Source organism: Bos indicus x Bos taurus, chromosome 7 (assembly GCF_003369695.1).
Source record: "Bos indicus x Bos taurus breed Angus x Brahman F1 hybrid chromosome 7, Bos_hybrid_MaternalHap_v2.0, whole genome shotgun sequence".
Classification (NCBI taxonomy): Eukaryota; Metazoa; Chordata; class Mammalia; order Artiodactyla; family Bovidae; genus Bos; species Bos indicus x Bos taurus.
Genome location: NC_040082.1, coordinates 104,502,794 through 104,523,832, shown reverse-complemented (window position 1 = coordinate 104,523,832; position 21,039 = coordinate 104,502,794). Strand labels below are relative to the sequence as shown.

Below are 21,039 nucleotides of genomic sequence, written 5' to 3'. Positions count from 1 at the left end.
AAAAGGAAAAAAACCATAAAGAGAGGATCCATTAATCCAACCCCACCTCCAGTCACGGTTTCTAGGTTTAAATGAATGCAGCAGGAGCACCCTGGCCTTCTTGGACCTTCTGCTCCCCAGGTACCACCTCCACCCCTGCCCGGGATGCTGTCAGCCGGGGGAAGTCTGGCTGTCTTTTAACTGCTCTTGTCTTTGAGGTTCTTCTTCTGCGAGATTCAAAAGGTTTTATTAATTTTTTTCTTCTTCTAAATTTTTGGCCATGCTGTCTAGCATGTGGGATCTTATTAACAGCTCTCCGACCAGGGATTGAACATATGACACCTGCAGTTGGAAGTCTGGAGTCTTAACCACTGGACTGTCAGGGAAATGCCTGAATGAGGATTTTTAAACCAAAGATATCCAAGGTTGAGCAGCCTACGTAGCCAGAAATTTCTATAAAGTGCATTTGCTATCTCAAGAGGGTGGGTCTTCTCTCTGTTGGAATGCATGGTCAATATTTTAGTAAGAATGGCGATGTAACATTAAGGTATGTGGTATGTGCCTGTGGTATGTGCCAGCCACACGCCAGATATGTGCCATATCGCCTGTGGTATGTGCCAGCCACACGCCAGGCTTGCGACTCTTTCTTTTGCTTGAATTCCTCCAAGGGACAGACCTGGCCTTCCCCGTTTCTGATGAGGAAGCAGGAGCAGAGAGGTCAGCTGACCTCTCTGAAGTCCAAGAACAGGTGGGTGGCGTGGCTGTGGGCTGGAAACCAGGGCCTCTACTGTGAGGCACCCCCTGGCTGTCTGGCAACCAGGCAGGCAGATGCCCCAGCCCCAAGCTCACATCTGGCCTCTGTACATCCCACAAGAAAACCAGACAAGCTTCGATGGACTGCATTAGGCAAACAATGTTTAGCTTTCAGATTTCAAAAGTGAAAAGCCCCATGGAATGAGATCACCAAGGCAAGCATGCTTGCTATCTCCTGTGTTGATAGGTGAGTCTCAAGTCAGGGGGTAGGCTGGGGGGAGGATTTCCCCTGGAGAGAAGTTCTCCAGCCTCACCCTTGCAGGGTGGTGGTCCTTCCAGCTAAGTAGAGGTGGCCTGAAAATGGTAACTCCATCGCCCCCCAGATATACCTGTGGCTGTCTTCAATCGCTGTAGTGAATTCATCTTGGTTGTGGGGCTGGCTTTGTTTCCTGATCTAGCTATGGGGACCCATCCCCCTGGCCCCTTCCCAACTGTACGTGGTGCTTTTATACACGTGGTTTCATTTATTCACTTGACAACAATGTACTGGTGGCCATGTGCCTGGCACCATTCTAGTCTCAGGGATTCCCCTCCCTGGTGGGGCTCCGACAGGGACATTCCGAGCGTTCACCTTGGCCGTGGCTGGGATGTCACCGCCTCTGGACTTCCTGGAGGCTGCCCACTGCCTCCCATGACCTTGATGTTGCCCTGCCCCCTGCAGTGCCAGGTGGGGGCAGAGCCTCTGTCCCGCCCCCCCGAGACCACGAACCACTCCACACAGGATTTCCAAATCTCGTGTCCAGTCCAGGTCACACACCAAGACAGAGGAGTGACTGGTGGTGCCAGGAGAGGCTGCCAGGTAAGACAACTCAAGCAAATATTAGGCTACCGTGAAGCCTAAAGGCAGGGCTGAAAGACAGACTGGCTTCCACTCGCCCTCTTGTTATAGCCGTGCTCGGGGGTACAGAGAGCAACACCCGAGAGTGATCGGGAACTAGGCCTGGAACTCCAGTTGTTTACCCAAGTGCTCTCCAAGTTCCAGGATTTCTATGTGATTGTGTCTGTCTGGGGACACAAGCGACTGTCACATCTGCAGAAGGAGGCCTGGGAGGCGTCCCACGGCCCCTGGACCTGGGCGCCCAGGAAATGTGCTTGGCTGAGTCTACTGAGCAAACAGCCCCGGGGGGGCATCCAGTCAGCCTGGGGCTTTCCTGTGTGGAAATGCCGGGAAAATAACGCCCCTGGGTGTGTGCGGGGTGGAGGGCTACCTCTGATGAGGAACCCAGGAGAACAGCTCCACATCGACAGGGAATTCCAGTGGGTCCCTGTGGTCCTGGGCTGGGGGGCTGTGCCAAGAGGGACAAATTAGTTTGCTGCTCATGAGTTTCAAGTTCCTCTTCTGTAAAACGAGGGGGTAAACCCTGCCTTCTCAGGTTGTTTGAGGACGAAAGGCGCTCTGTGTGAACCAGGGGCGGGCCAACTTGTCCTGTGAAGGGCCAGCTAGTAAGTATATGCGTCGCCGGTGGAGTGTGAAGCAGTCACAGATGACCTGGGCCAGCTAGTAAGTATTTGGGTCGCGGTGGAGTGTGAAGCAGTCACAGATGACCTGTCCACAAATGCGCGTGGCCATGGGGAGGATGCCTGTGTAATGCTTAGGAATGGGCGGGGGTCAGGCTTAGACGTGGACCTCCACCAGGGTCAGCAAATTACGGCCAGCCACCTGTTTCTGTGTGGTGTGCGAGCTAAAAATGGCAGTCACATTTTTTTTTTTTTTGCCATACTGCTTGGCATGTGGGATCTTAGTTCCCCAACCAGGGACTGAACGTGCCCGCAGCACTGGAGGTGTGAAGTCTTAACCACTGGATAGCCAGGGAAGTCCCAGTTGTTACATTTTTAAACACTTGAAAAAATCAAAACAGTACGTTCCCACACATGAAAGTGACAGGAAATTCAACTTTCAGCAACCATGAATAAGGTTCTGCTGGCGCACGTTCATGTCCGTTTACAGGTAGTCTGTGTCTGCTTCTGAGTTGTGCTGGGGGAGATTGCTCCGGCAGAGAAGATACTGACACTTGGACCCTTTACAGGAAAGGTGTGTCGGCCACTGTACTAGGGGCTCTTGGTGAAACGCCTCCTTCTTCCAAAAGGGGCCAGGGCAGTGCTGAGGCAGGGAGAGGACGTCAACACTCTGACATACAAGATGCGCACGAGAGGGCCTGAGTTGCCTAAGCTGACTGGTTTCCTCGCAAAGATGTGGCAAGGACACAGAGAAGTGGGACCAGGAAGCACGGAGGGCAGAAGGGGCCAGCGGAGTCACAGGCTCAGAGGGGCTGCGTGGGAGGGACAGAAAAGCGAGCTCCTTGAGGATGGGCGTGGATGGGGTGGGAGGTGGGGAAGGAGAAGCTAGGCCAACGTGACTCCCACAGCGCTGATGCTGTGCAGGGAATGGGTGGAGGGAGACGGAGCCAGGGAGGGTGAGGACAAGACGACAGTGGGAGACTCCCTGGCAGTCTGTACTCCCAGTGCAGAAAGTCGAGACTTTGGTCCCTGGTCTGGGAACTAAGATCCCACGTGCTGTGTGGCATGGCTGAGAAAAAGGATGACAATGGGAAGTGGGTGGCAATGATGGTGAGAGGTGGTGGCTGTGGGGCAGAAGATTGGACCCCCCAATTACCAGGTCAGCCCACACAGGTGACAGCTGCAGGCTCACTGGGCCTGTGGGTGTAGAGCAGGAAGTAGAATGATCACCCCCAACCTCATGCTCCTCGACTCACAGATGAGGAAGTGGAGGGTTTTTAGGGCCCAGCTGACATCCAGCTTTAGCTTGGGTTCTGTTCTTTCCCTGTTGCCCACAGGGCTTGGGATACCCGGTAGGCTCCCTCTAGCCAGCTGCCCGCTGGACAGACAGATGGGTAGATGGCAGGCATGTAAAGAGAGTCTCGTGCTGATGAGACATGACACTGACTCCCGCTCCGTGCCCCCAGCTCCTAACAGACTCTGTCACTCTAACCCGGAAGGGCACTGGCTGTCAGCCACAGATGTGAGCAGAAACCCTGAAAAACACACCAAGGGTTCCTGGGCCCAGGATGAGGCCCTTTGAGATGGACAGATTCTTACCAGGGGCTGAAGTTTCACGGTGGACGGTGCCAGGGGGTGGGTGGGGGGGAGGCAGGGTTATGGAATCTCAGGGAAAAAAAAAAGAAACCAAGTATGAAACAAGTTATTGTACGTTGTATTTCACTAAATTTTGGTTTAGGTTATAAATGAAACCACGTGCTAGATTACAGAAGAATAAAGAACAAATTAAACTTTGATGGGGGAGGGTCTTGCTTGGTTCTTACTGCACCAAAAATATGGGAGGAACTGATGAATTCCCGAGGGCTTGTCTTATCCATTTGACACTCTCTAGGCTTCCCTGGTGGCTCAGATGGTAAAGAATCTGCCTGCAACGCAGGACACCTGGGTTTGATCCCTGGGTCGGGAAGATCCCCTGGAGAAGGGAAAGGCAACCCACTCCAGTATGCATGCCTGGAGAATTCCATGGACAGAGGAGCCTGCAGGCTATAGTCCATGGGGCCACAGAGTCAGACACGACTGAGCAACTAACACTTCACTCTCTCTGCGGTGTACTTGGTTCTTTTTCTCAGGTTTTTGAGTTGGGATGTTAATTCATTTACTTTCATTTATTCCTATTTATGGACATAAAGTATTTATGGTTACAAACTGTCCTGCTGTTACTGCTTTAAATACATCCCACGGATTCTGATACTATACGGTTTCAATTGATGGTTTTTAGAATATCTGTAATCTTGGTTTATGGGCTCCCCTGATGGCTCAGCAATAGAGAATCTGCCTGCCAATGCAGGAGACACAGGAGACGCAGGTTCGATCCCTGGGTCAGCAAGATCCCCTAGAGAAGGAAATGGCAACCCACTCCAGTATCCTTAACTGGGGAATCCCATAGACAGAGGAGCCTGGCAGGCTATAGTCCATAGGGTCGCAATGAGTCAGACACGACTGAGTGACTAAACTACCACCAATTTTGGTTTATAGATTCCCCCTTTATCTAAGAGTTAACAGAGGTTACTGTTTCTTTAAAACAAATTTCCATATGAAAGGGCCTTAAAAATTAATTCTAGTTTTACAGTATTATGAAGAGAACTAACTGATGATAGTATTTCTACTTTTGGAAGCTCTAAGATGCTTTCTCTGTGACTTGACATAGGGATGACTACTTCCACAAATACTTAAGATTTATTCTCATAATGGAGTGAAGGGTTTGTGACAGGGCCCAAAGATCTGCCTAAATGTGAGGTCTGGGCATGTTACAGCCCTGTCTATTTGCTGACTGCTCAAGGAGCCTTATGTTATGTTTTCATCTATTTCTCCCAGTATCTTTTATAATTTCTGCTTTGTAAAAGCAGCTGCTGTGCTGTGATGCATAGATACAGACAACGATTATACCTTGAGAGTGTAAACTGAGGGTTTTGGCCTGATGGGGAATCTCCCTCATCATACACTGTTCAGAGGCCCCAGCTCTCCCTTTTACACATCAAACCTGCAGCTGTGTTATATCCCGTTTCCATCTGTCTGCTACATCTCTGTGCCTGTCCCTTTATTTTTAGCTTCCTGAACTACTTTGGTCTGGGTGTGTTTCGTTCGTAAAGCATGGAGTTGAACTTCGCCTGGTGAACCCAGCTGAAAACTCCCTTCAGGCAGAGTGCACCTATGTAAAGTTAGCAACACAATGGACTCATTCCCTCCGGAAGCTCAGGCTTCCATCCTTGGCTCTCTTTCCCATCTGCTGCTCCTGGGTGTGGCTGAGTAACTGGAGGTCAGAGCAATTCTCCGGGTCACTTTTGATAACTTCCTGCGATCATGCACCTTTCGCAAGATTTTTCAACCTCTCTTTGCACTGATTTATTTTGTATTTGTGTGGTGGGATGATCTGGGAAGGAGGACCCCGCAGGCCTGGTGGGCTGGAAGGAGTCACGCACAGGCTGAGCTGAGCGGGGGAGGTGTGAGTGGAGGGCTAGTTCTGTAAGTGGGTGGTGGCTCACTATGGAAGTTCCTTTTAGGATGAGGTTTGCTTCCGTGTGCATGTATGTTAGTCACTCAGCCACGTCCAAGTCTTCTGCAACCCCACGGACTATAGCCTGCCAGGCTCCTCTGTCCACGGGATTTCCCAGGTGAGAATACTGGAGTGGGTTGCCATTTCCTATTCCAGGGGAAAAGGAAATGGCAAATTTCCTTTGCTTCCCTGTATGAATTTCTGTACAAATTAGGACTTCCCTGGTGGCTCAGACGGTAAAGAATCTGCCTGCAATGCGGAAGACCTGGGTTCGATCCCTGGGTCTGGAAGATACCCTGGAGAAGGAAATGGCAACCCACTGGAGAATTCTATGGACAGAGGAGCCTGGCGGGCTACAGTCCATGGGGTCACAAAGAGTTGGACATGACCAAGCAACTAACATTTTCACAAATCTCAAGCTGCACGGTGCTGCTGCTGAGAGCAGTAAGGACTCTTAATACGTTCCATGCAGTAAAACTAAGCATTTGCCCTTGTGAGGAAAGGTGAGCTCCCAAGGGTGGGCTGGAGGGAGAGACTAGAGTCTGAGAGCATCCCTCCACTCTCCCTACAGGCCCTATAGCTTCTCTCCAAGCCCTCCGGGACAGGGAAGGGGAAGGGGAAGGGACGGGAGGGGGAAGGGGAAGGTCCCTCCCCCCCCCCCCCCCCCCCCGCCTCCCCCGCCCCCGCTGGCTACTCTTGGGTCCACCCTCCATACCTGGGTTGAGCAAAGCTGTCTTCCTGGGGCTCCCCCGCTTACAACAGTGAGGAAAAAGAGAACTGTCAAGATTCCTCTGCCTTGCCCCATGAGTCACCTCTACCATGCTGCTCTGGTAGGTTGCGATAAGGGAGAGGAAAAGTTGAGAATCCAAGTATGGGCTGTAGGGACTTGTTAAAGATGCAGACTTGGGCCCATTCCAGACCTGCAGGATTTCTGGAAAGGCTAGGAAATCTAAATTTTTAAACCAGAGCCTGAGGGTGTTCTGATCCCTGGAAGGGTGAGAACTACTGCTCTAGGGTTTCCTATGAGAGCGAAGGCTCTCTAGAGAGAAATAAAGCAAGAGGACACCTGCTTATACCCTTCCCTCTTTCCTGAACATCTAGAGTAAGGGTCTTGATAATCAGAAGCAGGACAGAGCAAAGAGCTCCGTGCTCAGTATACTTAATCAGGGCGCTCCGCCAGGGGCTCAGCAGTAAAGAATCTGCCTGCAGTGCAGGAGACACAGTAGACTCAGGTTTGATCCGCGTGTCAGGAAGATCCCCTGAAGAAGGAAATGGCGACCCACTCCAATGTTCTTGCCTGGAGAATCCCATGGACAGAGGAGCCTAACAGGCTACAGTCTACAGGGTCATGAAGAGTCGGACACGACTGAAGCAACTTAGCACGCATACTTAATCAGATGGTTTTCCTAATGCTTAGCCCCAAGAGATGGGAAACTGTCATAGTCCAGGGTTTCACTGACAGCAGCCTCTCCCCACCTGCACCCCAACAACAGACGGGTCCAGTTCTCAGCGTGCCTCCACTTGGTAGCCTTGTTCAGCTAGGCACAGTAACATGGAGGGAAAGTGAGCAGAAACCAGGCCCCCGGATGATGCAGAAACAGGTGCAGGAGGAGAGAAAATCACTATCCAGAGCCACCTTCCAGCTTTGACTCCTCATAGCCCTGGAAGGTAAGGGGCTGTTTAGGAAACCGAGTTCAGTGGCTGGGCCCCAGTCGTGCGTGGGCCCCTCGGGAAGCCGGTACCCTGGACACCACTCTGACTGCTGGACACTGTCACCTGCGTGCGCCAGCGGGGCCGCCGGCCGGAGCCCGGGCACTAGCAGGAACATTGCAGAGGAAGCGACGACAGGATATGGCGACAGCGAGCACGCAGGCAACAGAGGAAAGCACCAAAGAACGCTGATGATGCTAAGCTGATGGACGCCGGGAAGCGCGGGAGGGCGGGGATGCGTCAGGTCGAAGTTCACTGTGTGAGGATCCCACCTGAGATCTGCTCTGCGTATCTCATGGACATGGTGGGAGCCTGTCTGTGCGACAGACCTGGCCTGTGCGGGATCGTCTATGGACCTCCTTCCCTCCACACACACAAGTCAAGTCTGGCTCGACATCCTTCTTCTTCTCTAAAAACCTTTTAATTTTAAAATAGTTTTAGACTTACCAGTAAGTTCTAAGAATATCACAGAGGGTTCCCAAGGGCCCCACGCTCGGTGTCTCCCACTGTCAATATAATGATGGCACATTTGCCATAAAAAGTGAACAAAACCAATACGGACTGACCCTGGGTGTGAGCTGTTGTGTCTGACTCTTCGTGACCCCAGGGACTGTAGCCCACCAGGCTCCTCTGTCCAGGGGTTCTCCAGGCAAGAATACTGGAGTGGGTTGGGAAGTGGGATCTCCCCGACCCAGGGACTGAACTCGGGTCTCCTGCATCTCCTGAATTGCAGGCAGGTTCTCTAAAGCTCAGCCACCAGGGAAGCCGATACTGACTGATGCATTATTACGAAACTAAGCTTGCATTCATTCAGATGTCCTCATTTCCCCCCTAATGTTGTTTTCTATCCCAGTTATCACATGTTACATGGGCTTCCCTGGTGGCTCAGTTGATAAAGAATCTGCCCGCAAAGCGGGAGACCTGGGTCCAATCCCTGGCTTGGGAAGTTCCCTTGGAGAAGGAAATGGCTACCCACTCCACTATTCTGGCCTGGAGAATTCACTATACAGTCCATGGGGTCACAAAGAGTTGGACATGACTGAGCGATTTTCATTCTCATCACGTTACATTCAGTCCTCCCACATCAAGTATCTCAGGCTTATTTTTGAGACCTTAACAGTCTTAAGGAGGATGGGGGTGAGTATATTTTAGGATGTCCTTCAATCTGGTTATCGGTTCTCTTTTTAACAAAGCATTTATTTTATTTGGTTGCACCAGATCTTCTTGTGGTATGTGGAATCTTTAGTTCCCCAACCAGGGGCTGAACAAACGCCCCCTGCGTTGGGAGCCTGGAGTCTTAGCCACTGGACCACTGGGGAAGCCCCCAGTCTGGGTATCTCTGATGCTGCTCTCCCACTGCCTGTTTTTGTAAATGACGTTTTATTGACAAATGGCCGCACTGTTCATCTATGTCCTGTCTGCGGCTGCTTTTGCTCTACGATGCGGGGTGAGTAGCTGCAAGCTAAGTAGCTGTGATACAGACTGAGCGGCTGTGAAATCTGGAAATGCTAATTAACGTGGCCCTTTACAGAACCAGTTTACAGACCCCTGGGGTAAACTACTATACCAGAGCTTAAGTGTGAACGGCTGAATCCAGGAGACATTCCACAGGAACAGCCACTGCGAACCTGCTCTGGCCGATTTTATTATCTTTCAGTCCTGGGGGAGGGTTTTGCCAATTCACAACGAAATGAAACATTCTCTGGGTGGAAATGGTGATGTTAAAGGTAAGTGGCTGGCTGAAACATTTTGGAGCACTTCCACACTTGCTGGAGAAATTTTACCTAAAGGGGCTCAGGTCCAACCTCATGCCGGTCCTGTGTCCTGTTGCAGGGTCGGCGGCTTCCGTGGGGCCCCGGGAGATGGAGCTCGGGCGCGCTGGGGGCCACCCCAGAGGTCAGAGCCAACAGGACTGGCTCTGGGATGGCTGCACTTGTGCCCGCCAACTGCGAGATCGATGGGAAGGAACCCAAGAGGCTGATGTGGCAGGACCTACTGTTGATTAGTTGCTCAGTCATGTCCGACTCTTGTGACCCCATGGATTGTAGCCCGCCAGGCTCCTCTGTCCATGGGATTTCCCAGGAGAGAATACTGGAGTGGGTTGCCATTTCCTTTTCCAGGGAGACTTCCCAACCTAGGGAGTGAACCTGTGTCTCCCACATCTCCTGCACTGGCAGACGGATTCTTTACCACTGAGCCACCGGAAGCCCATGGTGGGACCTGATGGGGAGCATTCCGGACGTGTACGTTGCTGTCACTCAGTCGTGTCCAACTCTTTGCCACCCCGTGGACTGTAGCCCACCAGGCTTCCCTGTCCTTCACCATCTCCTAGAGTGTGCTCAAACTCATGTCCATTGAGTCGGTGATGCCACCCAACCATCTCATCCTGTCACCCTCTTCTCCTCCCGCCCTCAATCTTTCCCAGCAGCAGGATCTTTTCCAGTGAGTCAGCTCTTCACATAAGGTGGCCAAAGTATTTAAGCTTCAGTCCTTGCAATGAATATTCAGGCTTTAATTGTGGTAAAATTTACTGTTTTAATGTACGATTTGGTGGTGTCTGGCAGGTCTGCTATGTCGGGCAGCCGTCATCTCTATCGCGTTCCAGAACGCTTCATTACCCCAAAGGAAACCTTGTGCCCGTAAGCAGCCACTCCCCACTTCCACTCCCCCAGCCCCTGGCGACCACTAATCTGGTCTCTGTCTCCTTGGATCTGCCTGTTGCAGACACTTCATGTCGATGGGATCAGAAGGATGTGGCCCTGTGTGTCTGGCTTCTTTCACTCAGCATCTTTTAAAAAGTGTCTCCCATCTTTTTAAATTTTTTTCAAATATTTATTTGGCTTCATTGGCTTGTAGTTATGGTGTGCAGGCTCAGCTGCTCTGCGGCACATGGGATTTTAGTTCCCCGACCAGGGATGGAAACTTAACGCAGGTTAAGAATGCAAGTTCTTAACCGCTGGACCACCAGTGAAGTCCCTCCCATCTTCTTTAAGGGGCAGCTCTGGAGCAGGCATCGAAGGCCACCCATGCACAGGGGGGCTTAGATCCCCACGAGGTGTCCCCCCCAGCCTCAGCATTGCCATGACCGCACCACCGTGCCTGCTTCCTCCCTGCTCTGCCACAGCTGAAATCTGGGGCTGCTGGGTGACACGAGCTGCTGCAGGAAACTAATGGGCCCTGAGCACCAGAGGGCCTCTCGGAGCTTCAGGGACTGTGCTGGTGCTGTGCTAGGAGCCTGCTGGCCTTGGGACCTTCTGGAGCTCTCCTCTGCCTCTCCCAGGAAGCCTCGGGGGCGGACCTAGCTAGATGATGGTGCAGGAGGGTGCGGCATGTGCAAAGGCCCTGGGGCAGGGGAGAGCAGCAGGCAGCATGGAGAGGTCAGCTTGCTGTAGGTCACATGGCATCTACGCAGCCGAGCTAGGCTTCCGGGCAGAGTTAGCTCTTTGCCCAGAGGCCCTGGAGGTGGTCAGTTTTGCAGGGAGGGGTGCAGTCACGTGCTGACGGGGAAGAGCTGGTCCAGGCACTTTGGCAGAACTGGAGACACTCCTCCAGGGCTGCGTGCCCTTGTTACCTTCTCTCCCACCTCCCCCTCCGCCCCCCCAACCTCACCAACATTGATACGTCCATCAAGCTGTTCTGTGCAGGCAGTGGCTCCTGGATCTACATGGCCCCTTGAAAGACCCCGTCCAGAACCCCAGGCCTGATTTTCAACTGCACATCCTAAAGACCCCTAAACTAGAGCAGGTGTCTTGGCCTCGGCTGATACAGGCTTCTGGGGACATATCATTCTTCGCAGAAGGGCTGTTCTGTGAATTGTAGGATGTTCAGCAGCACCCTTGGTCAACAAAAGAACATCTCCAGGGACTTCCCTGGCGGTCCAGTGGTTAAGACTCTGCTTTGCAATGTGGGAGACTCAGGTTCGATCCCTGGTCAGGGAACTAAGATACCACATGAGAGGAGCAACTGATCCCATGTGCCAAAACTAAGAACTGATGCAGCCAAATAAATATTAAAGAAAAAAAAATCTCCAGGTGTTTCCAAATGTCCCCTGGTGGTAGAATCAGCCTTGGCTGAGAAATGAGCCTTAGACTCTGCTAAGAAATTAAAAAACTGGCTGCTTTGCATACCCCTGGACAAAACTCTAATTCAAAAAGATACACGCACCCCTATGTTCATAGCAGCACTCTTCACAACAGCCAAGACATGGAAACAGCCTACATGTCCACCAACCGAAGAACGGCTAAAGAAGACGTGGTGCATGTATACCATGGAATACTACTCAGCCACGGAAACCAACGACTTAATGCCATTTGCAGCACTATGCACGCAACTAGAGATGATCATACTAGATGAAGTGAGCCAAGAAGAGAAAGACAAATACCATGTGATATCACTTATATGTGGAATCCAAAATATGGCACCAATAAATCTATCTACAAAATGGAAACAGATTTGCAGACACAGGGATCAGACTTGGGCTTGCCCGGGGGGTGTGGGGTGGGGGAGGGCAGGACTGGGGGTTTGGAATTAGCAGATATAAACTATTATACATACGATGGGTGAACAACAAGGTCCCACTGTAAAGCACAGGGAACCACATTCAACAAAACCATTAAAAACCAAGCCCGTGCGCAGCCACCACTGAGCCCATACCCCCAGAGCCTGCACTCTGAACGAAGAGTAGCTTCCACTCACCGCAACCAGAGAAAGCACGAGCGCAGCAGTGAAGACCCAGTGCAACCCAAAGTAAACTTCTTAAAAAACAAAAGGAGGGCAAGACGTCTGGAGAGAGCAACGTGGAAACCTACGCTACCATATGTGAAATAGAGTGCCAATGGGGATTTGCGGTATGACTCGGGGAACTCAAACAGGGGCTCTGTATCAGCCTAGAGAGGTGGGATGGGGAGGGAGATGGAGAGGAGGTTCAAGAGGGAGGGGACATACGTTTACCTATGGCTGATTCTTGTTGATGTTTGGCAGAAGACAACAAAATTCTGTAAGGTAATTATCCTTCAATTAAAAAAAAAAAGTCTGTATGTGTACAACTGAGTCACTCTGCTGTACAAGCAAAGATGGGCACGACACTGTAAGTTAACTATGAAAGAAAGTGAAAGTGTCAGTCACTCAGTCGTGTCTGACTCTTTGTGACCCCCATGGACTGTGGGCTGCCAGGCTCCTCCGTCCACGGGATTCTCCAGGCGAGAATACTAAAGTGGGTTGCCATTCCCCTCTCCAGGGGATCTTCTTGACCCAGGGTTTAAACCCAGGTCTCCTGCATTGCAGGCAGAATCTTTACACCATCTGAGCCACCAGGCAAACTTCAATTTAAAAACATCGGCTGTCCCAGAGATCCCTGGACCCTCAGGAAGGGCTAAGTAGAACTTTGTAAATTCTCATAGGTGGCTGTGACTTACTCTCCCGTAAACGGGTGAGGATTACATTGAACATTTCTTGACAGCTCACACCACGGAAGACTTTGAGCCCAGGCACCTGACCATTGCCAGGGGGTGGCCATTTCCCCCTCCACCCAGGAGGAGCTGGTCAACAGTTACGAGCTGGGGTCAGAGGACTGATCAGTGGCTGGGTGGTGGACCGAGAGCCTTGAGTTTGACCTCCTGGCCTTTCCAAAAGACAGGTCACTTCCATGGGCCTCAGGTAACTGAGGTGTTGCTGGGCCTGGCCTTGGGAGCTGGCTGCGGCCAGCAGTGGCTGAATGACACAGAAGCAAACTTCCAGAGGGAAACTACCCAGTGATGCTGGGGACAGGGCCCTGAAGCTGCTCCATCCTGGATAATCACCAGGAAACAAATCGGCTGCCAGGCCCTGTGGTTGCCTGATGTCTGGCCGCATCCCCGCGCCAAAGAGTGAGGCAGATGTAGCTGATGGGCTGATGGATGGTGGACAGACACTCTCATCGTGCCCCCCGCCCCACTCCACCAGCCCTGATATAGCAAAGTGCCCAGAACATTCGGAAAGGGCGGTGGCTGTGGCAGGGGTGTCCCGGGCCCGGAGCTACGCTTTGCCTTTTAATCAACTCTTTTTGCAAATTCCAAGGAGGCCTTTCTGGGTGCTTAAAATACAACCATAATTTCACTCTTCTCTTAGACGCAATGTTCCCCAAAATATAACTTTCACTTTGGTCTAAAATAGCCTCAGATGACTGCAAGGCGTCAGGGCTCTGCACTCTTAGGCAGCAAGCCAGAGAGGCAGCCTTGCAGGTCTGCGAGGCATGGGAGGGCAGAGAGTGCCTGTGGACTATGTCTTCCAGGTGGCTGTCCCCTCCCTAACACTTCCAGGGACCCCCTGACAAAAAGGCACAGGCAATAACAGCTGTAGGGCACCCTGATCCTCTCCACACCCCCAAAGACAACATCTCATCTTTCTGTACCCCCTCCTGCTCTGGTGTGGCCTTACTTCTCAGCTGGGCAGTCTGCAGGCTGTCACTCTGCCTCGGATCCCTCCTTCCAATCAAGTGGTTCCTTAACGCGGCTCCCGCCATTTTCCGCATCTTGTGACATCCCTGTGGTGAACTGGGAACACCCACGCCTGCTGATATGTACTAAGCACCAGGGCTGGGAACACAGCCACCCCCTAGCCCGGGCTACGAGAAGCTTGTCCCCACGCTCATCTCTCTGGCTGAACTATCTGCGTGCCGTGAACTCCAGGGCCTCCTTCTGGGCACACATCTGGCACCCCGATGCTAGCTTCCTCCAGGGGTGCTGTGGCCCTCAGTGTACGCTGCTGGCCTGGCCCACCAGCCTCAGTGAGTTCACGCTGGCTCTCCCAGCAGCTTGTGGAGGGTCCAGGGGCTGGTGGGGGGGAAGGGCAGGGTTGGGAGGCACTGGGGTCTTGCTTGCTGTCTTCATCCCACTATGCCTGGCAGATTGTGTTGCCCTGCAGGCAGGATGCAGGTGGCCTCAGGGCCCAGGGTGTGGCTGGAAAGCCTCCGAGGGCCCCTCCGTGAAATGAAAGATCGGGAGGGGGCCCCACATGGCCCCCACCGTGGTCAGCCAGACCTCAAACACCCTGGCCGCACAAGTGAGCCCAGCTGCCTGTGGGACAGACAGCACTGGAGAAGGAGAGTGAAAGCTGAAAGGTGAACTTATGAGATGAACTTCTGGGACATCTACATGCAAGCCCTTCCTTTCTGACCCCTCAAAGATGGCTTACAGACTCCTCTGTGGGTAGATGTACATTAGTGGATATATGTGGGCTTCCCTTGTGGCTCAGACGGTAAAGCATCTGCCTACAATGTGGGAGACCCAGGTTATAATATATATAAGGCACAGACCAATGCAAAAAGATTTCAGTTGGGTGATAGGGATCATCTGGAACCAGTGTGGGAACTTGGCTTCCTTAGGTCTGGGAAGGGAGAACAGAGCAGAAGTCAGATGTGTGCACAGAGAAAGTAACTGGAATGTTCTAGAATGTTCCATGTGTGCAAAGTGTGAGGGGGTCAGCAAACCGCTCTCGTAAAGGGTCAGATGTTCAATGGTCACCATCAGGGGACCATATGATGTCTCTGTCACAACTCTTTTGAGAGGTGCCACGGATGATACATACATGAGCAGGCATAGCTGTGTGCCAATAACACTTTACGTGTAGAAGCAGGCAGATTTAACCTGTGGGATCTAGTCTGCCAAGCCCTGGTACACACAAAAATTATATCTCAGATAAGGAAAATGATACTAAAAAAGTGAAGCAATATATGAAAAAAGCCAAGTACATGAGGTGAAATCAAAAGCTACAATAAAATACGTCACAATTCTGCCAAGGGGTGGGCGGGGGGGTGGGGGGGGGGTGGGGGGGCGTGGCAGTGCAGATAACCTTGCTTGTTCTCCGGCAGTGAAAACCACCAGGGCAGTCTTGGTTTGTTTCCTGTTGGGGAGTTGCTTAAAGAAGAGGTGAACCACAGTCAGCGCCTGGTGTGAGGTTCAGAAAGTCACCCCCAGGAGGACAGGGATGGGAGGGGGTGACCAAATTTCAGTGCAGAGAAACCAGCATGAAATGCAACAGAAATCTGCTGAAGTTCTTTCATGACATTTGCCTGAAAGAAAGCCTGCAGGGAGCATGTGACTTCTCAGCTCTGGGGGGTCACCACATGGGTGACTGCATTTTTTCTTTTTCTTTTGCATTGACGAGCAGCTTTTCAAATAACATTTGAAGACTTTGCCCTAAGCACAAACTTGGATGGAAAACCCAACCCTCATATCTGAATGAGCTTTGCTATTGGTGAGGAAGATGGAGGAGGGACTACCCTGGTGGTCCAGTGGCTAAGAATCAGCCTGCAAATGCAGGGGACATGGGTTCGATCCCTGGTCCGGGAAGATCCCACATGCCCCGAAGCAACGAAGCCCTGCGCCACAGCTACTGAGCACGTGCTCTGAAACAAGAGCAGCCACTGCAATGAGAAGCCTGTGCACTGCAACTAGAGAGGAGCCCCTGTCTGCCTCAGCCAGAGAAAGCCCGTGCGCGTGCAGCAATGAAGACCCAATGTGGCCACACACACAAAAAAGGATCGAGGTTTCTGGTGATGGGTGGGCAGTTCTCCTGGTTGTGGCTGGCCATAGGGCGGGAAGCAGCACCAGCCGCCCGTTCCCAGGAACGAAGCAGATCGCCAGCCAGAAACAGCATCTCCGCCCACCACCTGGCCTGTGCTGAGCTGACGAGATAGAACTGAACAGAGCTGAGGTGACGTGTAACCACAATGGCACAATGTCACAGAGCCCCATCAAATCTCAACCCATCTGGGCACCGGACAACCATTAACAGTGAAATCAATCTTTGCCTGCAGTCGGCCTAGAACTTCTCAACTGAGGAGATTCTGCCCCTCAGGGGATGCTTGGTGATATCTGGAGATGTTTATGACCGTCCTGACCGAGGGAGGGGGTGCCACTGGCATCTGGTGGGTGGAGGCCAGGGATGCTGCTCAACAGCTGATAGTGCACGGGGACAGTCCCCATCCCCAACATCAGCGGTGCAGAAGTGCAGCCTAGGTCCCCAGGTGTTTCCATCTGTGAGGCGTGAGGCTGGTCCCGCACGAGGCCTCCTTCACCCTCTCTCATCCTCCGTGTGATAGGCCCTGCTGCCAACCCCCCCGACCCTGGGTTGTGGCTTCCGCTCCTGCCCTCTCTCAGCCTGCTCTGCCAACATAGGGCCTTCCCAGTGACTTCTTTCAACATCCTGGGGAGGCCACGCGGGGGGACAGAAGCTGCCAGACATTCTGTTGCCTGCGCCCAGGGGCCGCCCTGCCAGGGCCTCCCTCGCAGGCTCTCGAGTAGCTCAGCCTCCTGGCCTCACGGACCCCCGCCCCCCTTCCCTGTCTCCCTGTCACGTCCACCTTCCTGGGCGTCCACCCTGGCCTGGCTCTCACTCCCCTTCTTCCCACCCTGACATTCACGTTGCTGACATTCTAGCCACCAAGCCTCAAGGCCAGCCTTAGGCCAGCCGAGCCTTGACCACTGGCTGGGGTCAGGGGACGTCTGGCTGGCACATCTTGCCCTGGAGTACCCCAGGTTGCTACCCTAGACTCTCCCGAGCCTAATTCCACCACCTCCCCACCCAGTTAGCTGCCTGCTGACACCTGACACTCCCCATCAGCAGATCATGGAAACACCCCCAAACGCCTTTGTATTCACGTACAGGAGATAATCTGGCCTCTGGGTTCCTATGATCCTGGAGACAGACAGACACGCACCAGATAAAGGCTCCCAGCCCTGACACCCCTTTTGCTTTGAATGCCCTGGGCCCTGTATGGGTTTGGGGGGGTGGTTTGCGCAGCACATGACACCAGTGATTTCCCTCCTTCTATCCCGATCCTGAGTGTCCTCTATGCTGTGGCCCATGCCCCTAGAATGGTCCCGAGACCTGTCTGTGGCCACATGCCCCTTTCTCAACATTCAATCTTCCTGACAAACTCACCTCCTCCCGTAGCTAACAAGCAAAACCAGGAGGTGCCCCAGCTTGCTGCAGGTCCCCACATGACTGGACAACCTCTACGGCCCGACAAGTGCTGGGGTCCAGAGGGCTCTGTGTTCCTGGCACATCCCTTGGATAAAGCCTCTCCCCTAGACCACAGTCCTCACCAGCATCCTGGGAGAAGCCACAGGCAGCACACGCAGCCATCTCCGACCCCGCCTCTTCCTCCCCTTGGACTGTCTACTTTGATCGGATGCCTCGGCTCAAGAACCCTGGCCTGCTTTCCGAGGCCCCTGGTGGCCTGCCCTACACATTCGCTCCCCACTGCTCCCAAACGCCAGATGCCTTCTGGCCACCAGGCTCTTAGCAGATGCGGCAGGCCCACGCAGATGCGTGACACCGATGGACAGTCGTAGGTGTGTCTGCTGGCACCCATCCAGCCCTTGGCATGCCCCTGAGGCCTGCATACCTGGAGCAGGCTGCTGGCCAGGGCTCCACTCTCCTCCCGGGCTTGGCTCAGTCAACCCCGAAAAGTCTCCAGCGGGATCACCTCCATGTCTGCCTGGTACCCCCTACCCTCGTGTTATGGGCAGAGAAGGATGCTGGCCTGGCTGGGGCAGGGAAGGGACCCAGAGCCCAGGAGAAAACTCAACTGCAGAGTCAGCCAGACAAAGGAGTGAAATGCTGAGAAAGCTTGTGAAAGATAAATAAAATGTGGTCTTATCTGTAGAGCAGACTATTACTCAGCCAGAGAAAGGAACGAAGCACTGACACACGCTGCAGCGAGGACGTGTGTGTATTTACTGCTCAGTGGTGTCTGACTCCCTGTGGCCTCATGGACTGCCGGCCACCAGGCTCCTCTGTCCATGGGATTCTCCAGGCAAGAATACTGGAGTGCCCTCCTCCAGGGGATCTTTCTGACCCAGGGATTGAACCCGCATCTCCTGCATTACAGGTGGATTCTTTACCATCGGAGACACCAGTGACGCACAGATAAACCTGGAAAAAAACCAAGCTGAGTGCAAGGAATCAGACACAAAGACCACAACCTGTATGACCCCATGAAACGTCCAGAAATGCCCAGAACAGGCAAACTCGCAGAGCCAGAAAGCAGATCAGGGGCTGGAGGAGGGGGAATGGGGAGTGACTGCTGATGGTTTCCTCCGGGGTGACAGAAACGTTCTGGTACTAGAGGTGGAGGTGGCACCACACTGGGAATGTACTAAAAGCACTATATTGTTTACTGGAAATGGGTGAGTTTTATCTTAACAAAGCTCTTCAACAGAAAAACCTAAGCAAAGAGGCACACCCCTGGCTCTGGAACCTTCTATCATTCCAGCTGAGTGGCTCTGCCCACGTGCCCTCAATGATGGGCAAGGACTGGCCCATCCTTGCCTTGTGGGAGGGAGGGACATGGTTTGTGCAGGTATCCGTATGAGGAAAGGTCAAGGTGAATGGTGGGCGGCATGTTGATTCGGGATGACATGCCCAGGTAGCTGGCAGGTGCTGCCAGGGGACAGACCAACAGTGGCTGATGGGTGGGTGGGAGGGAGGCTGGAGGAGTCTGGGGTCAGGTGATTTTGGGTCTGTGGGACCCTCAGTGGGGGCTGGTGCTCAGGACCCCAGGCTGGCACAGTCCCAGGACATGCTCTTTTAGGGTCCCTGCGGGGGGGTCAGGGGCAGCAGAAAGCTCCGAGAGCCCACTGTCCTGTCACTGTCCTCCCGCAGATGTACCCAACAGCTAGGGGGCCATCTCCCAGCCTTCCCTCTCTGTGTGGGCCAGGCCACGGTGGCTACATGGAGGCGCTGAAACCTCAGCTTCTGGCCGTTTGGGAAAAGAGTCCAGCCAGCAAGGATCCTCGTTTCATTTCTGCTTTCGAAATTAAAACCCTGTGTGCGTTGGCGAATATTAGTGGTGACTGTTACTGTTAAGGACAGAGAGAACCCGAGCCTAAGCACCGCCCCCATCTGCAGCCCTGATGCCAAGGCAGAGGGGCACATCCCAGGTAGGCTGTGCGGCCAGACCCGTGGCCAGTGCCAGGGCTGCAGCACCGAGTCGCCAGGTTCTTAGAGGGCATATGGCATGGGTCACGGCCCCGACTGCACGGCCCGGCTAGCCTGTCTTCTGCACCTTCAGCATTTCTGAGCTGGAACAGCAGCCCTGCGTGGATGCCGTGTTTCCGGGGGTGGTTCGCAGGGCGGCCGCAGGGCAGCTGAGCGACACCGTGTGAAGTGGTGACAATGACAGTTAGCTGTGGCGGGCGGACAGACCAGCTGATTGCAACCGGCTTTCCACGCTGCCCCCTTCCTGTTTTCTGGTCAGAATTGCAGAGCAAGTTTGCAGCCTGCGCCCGGGGGGGGCGCCCGGCGACACCCAAACCTCAAAACAACTCAACTTCTCCTTTCAGGGAGCTGACAAAAAGTCCCAGTCGGCTTTCTGTGGCCTCAGCCAAGCTGAGAGAGGAAATCTTTTTCACGAAGATGCAGAGGGGTACCCAGGCTCAGGCTGGGTGTTAAGCGTGGTCCGGCTGTGGCTGCCTGCGGTGTGGCCTGGGGCACCCAGACTGTTCTGGGTGGACTCACATCCCTCAGAAAGATATGCCCAACTCCTTATCCCTGGAGTCTGGGAGTGGGACCTTCTTTGGAAATAGGGTCTCTGCAGATGGAATTAATGGACTTCCCTGGTGGCCCAGTGGTAAAGAATCCACTTGCCAATGCAGGAGACACAGGTTCAATCCCTGGGTCAGGAAGATCCCCTGGAGAAGGCATGGCATGGCAACCCACTCCAGTGTTCTTGCCAGGAGAATCCCATGGACAGAGGAGCCTCGAGGGCTACAGTCCGTGTGGCACAAGAGACGGACAAAAGACTGAGCGAATAAACAGCAGGTGGAATTAAGGGAAGGATCTGGAGGTGAGATCGTCTTGGATTTAGGGTAGGCCCTAAATCCAATGAGACAGTGCCCTTCTAAGAGAAAGGAGAGTGCTTGCTTCGGCATCACATATCCTGCAATTGTGACGATGCAGAGGTCAGCATGGCTCCTGTGCAAGGATGACATGTAAATTCGTGAAGCATTCCATAGTTTGGGAAGCTGTGGGACATATATACAATGGAATATCACTTAGCTATCAAAACGAATGTATTTGAGTCAGTTCCAATGAGGTGGATGAACCTAGTGCCTCTTATACAGAATGAAATAAGTCAGAAAGAGAAAAACAAATGTCGTATATTAATGCATATATATGGAATCTAGAGACAGAGTACTGATGATTCTATCTGCAGGGCAGCAAAGGAGACACAGACATAAAGAACAGACTTGTGGACACAGCGGGGGAAGGAGAGGGTGGGACGACTAGAGAGAGTGGCGTGGAAACATACACAGTACCATGTGTAAACCAGACAGCCAGTGGGGGCTTGCTGTATGGCTCAGGGAACCCGAAGCCAGGGCTCTGTGACAGCCTAGAGGGGCGGGATGGGGAGGGAGGGGCCATATGCATACCTGCAGCTGATTCATGTTGACGGATGGCAGAAACCAACACAATATTGTAAAGCAATTAGCCTCTAACTAAAAACCTTACACAGTTAAATTTTAAAAATTAAATAAATAAAA

The 21,039-nt window shown here is 53.0% G+C and overlaps 1 protein-coding gene and 1 non-coding gene across 21 annotated transcripts in view; one reads left to right on the top strand and one right to left on the bottom strand.

Moving 5' to 3' along the window:
- MYO9B (myosin IXB) overlaps window positions 1-21,039 on the bottom strand; it is a 107,785-nt gene that overhangs the window by 58,840 nt on the left and 27,906 nt on the right. The gene's annotated exons all lie outside the window — the stretch shown is intronic.
- On the top strand, window positions 20,412-20,515 carry LOC113896709. The gene has a single exon (XR_003512085.1). It is a non-coding gene; the product is annotated as a U6 spliceosomal RNA (small nuclear RNA).